The following is a 10,017-nucleotide window of genomic DNA, read 5'->3' as shown; positions in this document are numbered from 1 at the left end:
ATCATCAACAAAACAAAAAAAAATAGAGACAGATCTGGCGGAGGATGGAGGAAATCGACGGTGGCGGAGGAGGATCTTCTCAGATCTGCCATGGCAGAGAGAGGAGGCGAGAGGCGATAGAGCCAACGGAGGAGGAGCCCGCCGGATTGGATGGTGTCACTGCAACTGCCACAAACAGTGATGATGGTGGCGGTGATTCGAAGAAGGAGGTCGCGGTGATGGGAAGAGGGAGAGGAGGGAGATCGCGGTGATAGAATGAGGGAAATCGGCGGAGGGTTTTAGAGAGAGAGAGAGATGAGGGGCGGTGATGGATGATAAAATCAATTGTAAAATCAATACAGAGGGGTTGGTTTTATGTATTGATGAGAGGCGATGATGGATGATTTTATGTAATGATAAAATCAATACAGTGTGTTGTGTGAGTGATGGACGAGGGTTGGTTTATATATATATATATATATATAAAGGGGTAAAATAGTCATTTTACTTCGAGAAAATTCGGGCCGAGAAGGGGGATGATCCGAGGCTTGAACACTGATCCACGTCCCCAGCCCGAAACTAATCGGAGATTTAATTTTGAATACCATCCCCGTCCCGACGGGGATATTTTTCGGAGAAAAACCATTCTAATTCAGGGCGGGGGATCGGGTCCCCGTCGGGCCGAGTTTAAATTGTCATCCCTATCAACAAGTCTCCCTACCTCCTCTCACCCATCATAAAGGTCTGGTTTCACAACTATTAGGCCTGGTTTATTATATAACCTAAAAAAATTAAAAAAATCAAAAAATCATTATCCTATTTAAGTTATATTATCTCTCTATCACATCACTTTAAATCCAACTCATACCTAACCTATATTTCATAAAAAGTCAAAAAGTACACTTATTTAGATCATCCCAAACAACCCCCTTAATTTGAATCAAAAAATCATTATTAGTTGTCATAATATTCTCTGTATTTTTTTATATATAATTAAAAATTTATTAAAATAACTTATTTCTAAATGAAACTTAAATATTAAATGAAAAATTACCAGTTAATAGTTGTTTCAAAATTTTACTATTCATTCATGATAAAAGTTCATATCTTTTTTTACAAAACTAGTTCGACCGTGTTGTTGTTGACAGAGAATAACATACACCACAATATATAGGAGTGGTTTGAGATGATCTAAATAAATACACTTTTTGAATTTTTATGAAATATGAGTTGGATACGGGTTGGGTTGGAAGTGATGTGTTAGATAGGTGGTGTGATTTAAATAAGATAATGTGACTTAAATAGGATAGTGATTTTTTGACTTTTTTAGATCATGCCAAACAAGGCCATAGTATTATTAAGTTGTCTTTAGATAGTTTTAAGGTCGTAACATCAACCAATAAATAGACCTGATTAGATACAAAATTGAGTTTGGGAGCGTTCAATTCAAATTAGGTATCATCTCTATGTAGGAAAAAAAAATTGCAAATTAGAAAATTCACATGTTAGATTGTCTTGTTTGACAGAAGGCTTAACCATAAAAATATATACCTTGTTTTTTTTTTTTTTTTTTTTGAACACAGAAACTAAAGAAAATAGGGGAACAAACTAAACAAAAGAACAAAGCTCAGCTCAAAGCTTGCACCAAAGCCTTGGGAGGATTTAGCACCCAATTAATAGGCAAAGAACCAGAAAGAGAGGCTATCGCAGTCCAGTGAGCGGCCCTGTTAGCCATCCGAGGTGACCAGTGGAAGGATAGATTAGAACATCGAGCTAATGCTCTAATGTCCGCAATGAGAGGGGCACACGCCTAGGGAGGAGCGTCCTCGGAAACACAAAGCGAGATGACTGATTTGTTATCCCCTTCAATTTCGACACGAGAGAGATTAAGAGTTTTAACCATGAGACAATCCTTGCAAATTGCAAATGCCTCCCCTTGTATAGCAAAATGCACCTCTAGCCGCTATACAACTCCATCTACTAGCTCACCTTTCCAATTCCGAAACAAAACCGCTATAGCAGCTAAGGTTGAATCAGGAGTCATAGCCACATCACAGTTAGCTTTGAAACATCCAGGTGAAGGAGCCGTCCAGCCCCCAATGGAAACCGCCACTAGTGTAGGATTGACATTAGCCCCAGAATGATTTCGGGAAGCCATTGACATAAACTCCATATTATCCCGAGCAACTTGGAAAATGGTAGATATGGGATCCACAGGCAAGCCATTAAAAACCAGATCATTCCTGGACTTCCAGATATGCCAACTCACCCACAGAATCTTACAAAAAAAAAGGCATACGATCCTTGCTATTGGAGAAGGCAATGTACAAGTCACACATCCATTTGGAGATAGACGAAATTCCATCCTGGAGAATCAAACCCAAATCATTGCCAAACCAAACATCTTTTGTCCACGCACACCCGCACAGTAAATGTTCAATAGATTCAGGCTCACCAAGATAGACCAGACAAACATCGTCCGTATACATCAACGTCTATAGATATTTTGTTTTGTTGCCAAAGAATTGTGACAGCAACACCACCAGAAATGTTTAAGTTTTGGAGGGACTAGAAGGCCCCAGATCATTTTCCAAACTAGATCAGGGACATGGAAGGAAGTGGATGGTCTATTAATAAGTTGTGCTTGCTGGAACATGATCTCCTCTTGATACCCAGATTTGACCTTGTACAGGCCCTTAGAATCATGGTGCCAAATAAGAGTGTCATCCATGTTGTCAATCGAAATGGGAATGGCACAGATATTGCGGACGTCCGGTCGTGAGACCAAATTTGTCAGTAGCCTCTCATTCTATGATTTAGTTATCGGATTAATAGCATCTATAACCTTCGAAATGGGGCACCCAGCGGGCTTGCAAGATTTGATACGGAAATCCTTATCCGTTGGAATCCATTTATCCTCCCAGAAATTGACTAAGGCCCCATTTGAAATTTGTCACCGAATCCCTCGCTAAAGAATCTTGCAGCCCTCAAGGAGACTAGCCCAAGCCCAAGAAGCTCAGGCACCTTTCACAGCATTTAAGAAATTTGAATTAGGAAAGTAAATGTCCTTCAAGAACCGTGCTACAAACGAGTTGGGGTACTTGAGAAGTCGCCATCCTTGTCGCGCGAGTAAGGCTTTGTTAAAAGCTCGAAAATCGTAAAACCCCAAACCCCCTTTGGCCTTTGGCAAGGACAATTTATCCCAAGCAGCCTAATGAATCCCTTTGCTCTTAGGATCACCTTTCCACCAAAAGTTGCTCATCATGGAGTTCATTGATTCACATAAATTATTGGGAAAAAGAAAGCAGGCCATTACATAAGTCGAAATGGCTTGCACAACTGCTTTAAGTAAGATTTCCCTGCCAGCATGTGATAAAAATTTTGTTTTCCAGCCTTGAAGCTTATTCATCATCTGTTCTACCAAAAAATTGTAAGCATCCTTTTTGGAGCGACCCCAGCACGATGGCAGTCCCAAATATTTTGCCCCAGCCCCCACTGGTTTCATTTACAGTAAATTACAAATTTGATGTTCCACCAATGGTGTCACTGATACTGAAAATTGAACCCCAGATTTGTCAAAATTAATCGACTGTCCCGAATACACCTCCAGGATTTGAAGAATGTGACTACATTGGCCCAAATCCGCTTTCACAAACAATAAGGCATCGTCCGCAAACAACAAATGGGATAGCATTGGACAAGGCATGCGAACCTTGAGCCCCGAGAAATGATGTTCCCTGAGGCCTTGGTGCAGAAGCTTGGAGAGAACCTCAATCACTAGAAGAAACAGATAGGGGGACAATAGGTCTCCTTGACGGAGTCCTTGCGATGGTTTAAAACAAGTTCGCTTAGCCCCATTGACAATAATTGAGAACGACACTATTAAAATGCATTCCATCACCCATTTAATCCATTTCTTATTAAAGCCCATTTTTCGAAGAACAACCTCAAGAAAATCCCACTTAACCCAGTCATACGCCTTGTTAAAGTCTAGTTTGACTGTCATATTGGAACACTTGCCAGTCTTATGAGTTTTAAGGAAGTGGAAAGCTTCGTGAGCCACCAGAATATTATCCTGGATTAGACGCCCTGGGACAAATGCCGACTGGTTTGGTGAGATGACGCCACCCAAAATGCCCTTCAATCGATTAGCCAAGATTTTGGTGATGATTTTTAGATGAAAATTGCACAAACTAATTGGTCTGAATTGTGATAATTTTTTGAGGGTCTTAATCTTGGGGATGAGGACAAGGTTGGTTTGGTTCATCTCCTTAAGTAAATAACCTCTTTCAAAAAAACTTTGAATCGCCCTACACACTTCAGGCCCAATGGTCTCCCAATAATGTTGGTAAAAGAACCCTGGGTACCCATCAGGACCAGGGGCTTTGAGTGATCCAAGCTGAAAGACCGCTGTCTTGATCTCCTCCTCTAAGATAATCCTGGTAAGTCTATCATTCATATCCCCTGTGATAACAGGATCTACCACCGCTAAGGCTTCCTCCATATCCCTCACCCCACCAGATGAGAAGAGACTAGAAAAATACCCATGTAACTGGTTATTGATTTCCTCATCAGTTTCCAGCCAAACCCCCTCCTCAGATTTGAGCCACAGCAATTGGTTGCGTTGACGTCTTTGAATGAGAGTAGCATGAAAAAAGGCGAAGTTTTGATCCCCATAAGAGAGCCAATTGACTCGAGACCATTGGTGTAAAAACATTTCCTCCCTTGCCAATGAAACCTCCAAATTAGTCTGAATTGAGTTTTGTGCATGAACATTATCTTCGGAAGGTGGTTGGCAATGAAGTACATCTAGCTTGCCTTTGAGCAAATTTATTTTCACCTTGTTATTCCCAAATTCCTCCTTGCACCAGGTCAGTGAACTTTTGAGACAAGAATTTAGGCGTTGGACAAGTTGGAACATTGGTGATCCAAGAGGGCACTGATTCCAAGCTTGTATAATAACATCGCCACATCTCGGACTAATAGACCACATGGTTTCAAATTTGAATTGACGAGGGATGTTCTTCGGTGGGACACAACAGTTGATTAGAATCGGAATCCAATTCGGCTTTCATGAAACACTTGGGCGTAGGGAAACAGTACTCTCCACTCTGCAGTTGCAAAAGCTTTGTCCAATCTCTCTTGTAAATTGTCTTGGCCGACCTGATTGTTGGACCAAGTAAAAGCATTGCCCTTAAATTCAAGGTCCATAAGAGCACAATCATATAACATATCCTGAAAATCAGAAATCTGAGTTCTGCTACATTCCACTCCTCCTTGTTTTTCCCACATAGACCCAATTTGATTGAAGTCCCCAACACATAACCAGGGATAACGATTGCCCGAAGCCTGACCATGGAGGATCTTCCAAAATTCATTTCGGAGCTTCCGATTTGGGGGCGCATACACAAAGGAGACCGCCCAATTTCTATCTAAACTGCCAGCCCCGATAACACAACAAAAGAAATGTTTTGATTTAAGACAGTCCTGGACATCCGCCTCATCTGTCTACCAAAGCGCCAAGCCCCCCGAGAGGCCCTCAGGATCAACATAGCACTTATGAGAAAATTACAACCGACGCCGAATTCTATCCAATTTTCCACTCTTATTTTTTGTCTCCATTAAGAACACTATTGAAGGACGATGGGTGATACATAACCGTCGAAGGATCTGGACTGTCAGGGGTCGCCCCATCCCCTGACAGTTCCAGCTCAAAATCAGCATGAACCTTGTGGCTGTTGAGGGCCAGCCACCAATGCCCATTTCTTCGAATCAACATCCTCTAAGGGAAAGGTACTAGGTACTTGAGAACAACAGTCTTGTGATTCCTGAGGACATTCGATAAGAATAGAAACCAGAGCATCATCTAAAAATTGGGGTTCAAAGCTACTTACAGCGTCCTCTATTAGATCATGGTCTGACCGCCTTTGTGAGCGTCCCTTCCTCCCCCTACTAGTAGCCTTGGTATTGGGGTTTTTACTCCCTTTTCTTCGGGCAGATGGTGATGACTAGACTCTACTGTCAGTAACTGCAAGGCTTTTCAAAAGTTTCTAGGGACAAGAGGTATCCAGGTGCACCTCAGGGGCTTTCCGTTTGAGGGACAGATCTTGGAAAATACTGGACATACATCGATCCACCAGCCCAGTAATAATATTATCCTTTATTGGGCTAGAGCATAGGCTTAACTCCTCTATCCCAATATCTAAATTAGGTCCAGATTGTCCCGCAAAAAGCTGGGCCTCCACTAAAGGATTGAGCTGTTCAATGGGCTCTGTTACAAAGTATTGGTGACCCAACCCACCATCAGCAACTAACTGGGGCTTGGGCTGAGTTTGACGAACAATTTCCTTAGTAGAAGAGGCCTTCCCTGGAGTGAATGTATCCAAACAAACGAGGGCACTACTCCTCCTTCGAACAAAGTAGACGCAACGGTTGAGACACCTGGACCATGTCCTCCACTCCTCCCCCAGCCTGCTCCACGTTAAGTCGTGGAGGTGATTCGTGTACAGCTGGGACAGCAGGTACCACGGGTACACCCATTATAGATGCAGGTGGGGTAGGAGAGGGCCACACACCGTCTATAGGAGCGTTGACCCTACGCGCTGCCGGTGTCCTCTACATCAAAGTGTGCACCCTTTCCTCCGCCTCGTCAACCCACTGGTTGAGTTACTCCAGCGACATGTCCAACTTCGGCGCTCTTCCTGTCCGGAGTTCTGGCCCATACCCAAATTGCTGACTAGCCTCACAAGAGACAAATTTACATAGAGTGTTGTCATGGCCAAGATGCCCACAGTCATAGCAAAATTCAACCAATTTCTCATACTTGTAGCTTACCCAGACCTCTTGAACTGCGTCTGTGAAAGATGAGTTAAGTTATAGGAAGAAGCCCAGTGGAAGTGGTTTGGTGACATCCACTTCTACCCGAAGACGGAGAAAGCTCCGTTCAAGCAGTAAGCCCTCATGCAATGCCTCCACCCCAATAAGGTTCCCCAGTCGTTGCCCAATAATTTGTGCATTTTTTCAGGTCATTTTGGCCACTGGTAATCTATGAACTTGAACCCAAAAAGGACTCCAATTGAACTCCATGTCGGATGCAGACTTCCCCACAAGGAGTGGTTGGAGAACTAGTAAATGGCCCATTACTGACCACGGGGCCTCAGCTAGCACACGCCGGCGATCGTCCAAATCCCCAAATTGAAACAAAAACACATTATCGGACTAGGGAGAGATCAACAACTTGGACCTAGGTCGCCACGCCCCTTGAAGAATATTCGTAACTCCAGTCCGATTCAGTTTTTTGGGAGCAAGAATTTTCCTAAGCAAACATAGAGGAGAAATGTCAACATTCTCACCCGAACCTTCAATACCCTCTAAATCATCCAAATGAATGGCCTGGGAAGCCATAAGAGCAAGAGTAGCGAGCAGGAAAAAGGAGCTCCCCTTAAACCCAGCCAAAACTTACCGAAAGCACGAGCGCGGTAGAACCGAAAGACCTTCATAACCAGAGCACATCGCGAAACACTGAGGAGAAGAAGACAGGAAGTAGAAAAACCCTAAGCTACCAGAGTGTAGAAAAAGGAAGGGAAAAACCCTAAGGCTATGTAGACGCACCCTGAGGGCCTCATGCTACAATTCACACTCAAAATGTCATGGTTCTGAATCTAATCCCGTAAAGTGCAATGCGAGACTGATAAATCACCAAAGAGTCCAAATCCGGCAAATCGTTTTGAAAAACTAATTTTTAAGAAAGAAGTGTCAAACATGGATTGCTTTTCCAGATACAGAGTCGCCACCTAAATATTTTGTTTTGGGAGAATTTAGGAAACCCTGACTCGTGCCTAAGGCCACGTGTCCGTCATCACCAAAGTTGCCTAGGCTCGGGAACTTGGGTACGATTGGAGAAGGTCATCTAGGAGCACCCTCGCTCACCCGATCAAAGATCGGCCTGTACTAAGCATGATATTTTGTTTTTGAAAACACATCTGTTCTTTTTCCAGTTATTAGCCTAGAATTACTATGTGATGCGCACAGCACACAAGTATAGACCAGATCGCCTAAGTTGGAACAAAACATCTCATGTTTGTTTGGAAATGGTTTGAATGTGCTACTCGCAAGTAAGCTAAGACGTGGATTTTGCCAGCCTCGAGTGGGCTTAGAAAACATGATTTTGCCACAATCAAGTGGGCTTAAAACTCGCATTTTAATGAATTGTTCCAATTCAAGTAATCTAACCTTCACCCATAGGCATTCAGGCAGTTATATCACATAAGCAATTAGCCTCATGGCAAGCATGCTGTCATGTTAACACTTACACACATGCAAGATGCTAAAGCATAAACACTCACAGTGTACTCCGAGCCAAAACAAGAAACTAGTTAGAAATCATGCATGATCCTAGTTCATGTTTAAGATGGCTAATGCAACACATGCAAAATGCAACTAGAATAGGCTCGGCTAGTCTAAGAATGGTATGTGAAATGCGACAACTCGATACACGTATTCAAGTTGGAATTGAAACACTATGCAATTAGTATGATGTGCCGAGACCGGTGCGTGCAATACAAATGAATGAATGCAAACATGCGAAGCATAAGTATGCTAATTGAAACATGCCCTAAAACTAACCATCAAAAGCGGTTAAGTAAAAGGGAGAAAGACGTGGGGTTGGAAGATATTCACACACTCATGCACACTTATTACAAAATTTGCCCTCTCGATGGAAGGTCCGAATAAATAATACAAACCAAATAATTAATCAACTATCCTAGATAATTAATTATTACAAACCCTTAATTAATTAACAAATTAATTACAAAAGGGGGCCGCTGCAGTTCCACCTCAGAATGATTGAATGATGCATACTCGATCGCCTCGGTCAGAAACCCGTTGCCATGCCACATTTTGCCTTTGTTTGCACTGTTTTGCTCCTTTAAAAACTGAACAAGTCCCAAGGATGTTTCTGAACCACTCCCTAAGAACTGTGTGATGTCACCGGCCAAGAGATAGGACCACTGGCCATTGTAAAATGGTTACTGACCATTTGTAAGGCTCTCGGCCAGATTTTGGTAGCCGGCCGGCACTGAATATGGCCGACCGGCCATATCTTTATGCAGAATTTTGTTTCTGCTGCAGCAGAGGACAGACAGTGCATGACAAGGCATTTACAAGATAATGTGTGCATAACTACCCTCCCTATCATGCTATAAACTCAAGGGAGTATGGCCCTTGACCCTTGGACCACCGATCACGCATTTCAATGCATGATGGTCAAAGGTGCCAAGTGTACAAATTGATGTGGAATGAATGCAACAAAACATATGAATGCTTAGAACTCTATCATGCTTGATCAAGAGTGTCGGCAACCGAGGGTTGAGACACGTTTTGTCACTTCAAGTACGAAACGTCCCTCAGCCCTCATGTTTGGTTTGACACCCCAAACCAAACACAATGCAATGCATACAACCCAAGCACAATGCAACATGGGAATATAAGGCAATGTAACATGAGCATGCCAAGTGCAATGTGATGCAACCTAACATGCAAACAGCATGGCAATGCAACAAGTATGCAATACTACAATGCAACCTAAATATGGAAATACACAAGGTGATAGGTATGCAACAATGACACCAACCATAAGGATGCAACAACATGCAATGTAATAAGCATACAACAATACACAAATGCATGATCCATGGACTTACACTAAAGATGGATAAACCTCAGCCGCACCAAAAACAGTAGCCAAAACACCCAAATCAAGGTACCAAAAAGGGAGATATGCATGCACATACATGGATCCACAAGCTAGGCAACGATGCACAATCCTCATCCAAGAGTAAAATGGGATAAACATGAGAACATGACAATGTAATAAGCTCTGAAATCATGTGAAGAATGATGCCAAATCATATACACAAGTGAAGCATAGCATGCTAATGGGCTTAATACCCAAAGCTAGTCAAGGGGCTGTCACCATGGCCATATCAACCAAGCCCCAAAGGGCCAAAGTGACTTAAGACAGTCCTAGGGCAGGCC

Source organism: Camellia sinensis, chromosome 14 (assembly GCF_055761805.1).
Source record: "Camellia sinensis isolate YWXY chromosome 14, ASM5576180v1, whole genome shotgun sequence".
NCBI classification, from domain to species: domain Eukaryota; kingdom Viridiplantae; phylum Streptophyta; class Magnoliopsida; order Ericales; family Theaceae; genus Camellia; species Camellia sinensis.
This window is presented reverse-complemented; position numbering follows the sequence as displayed.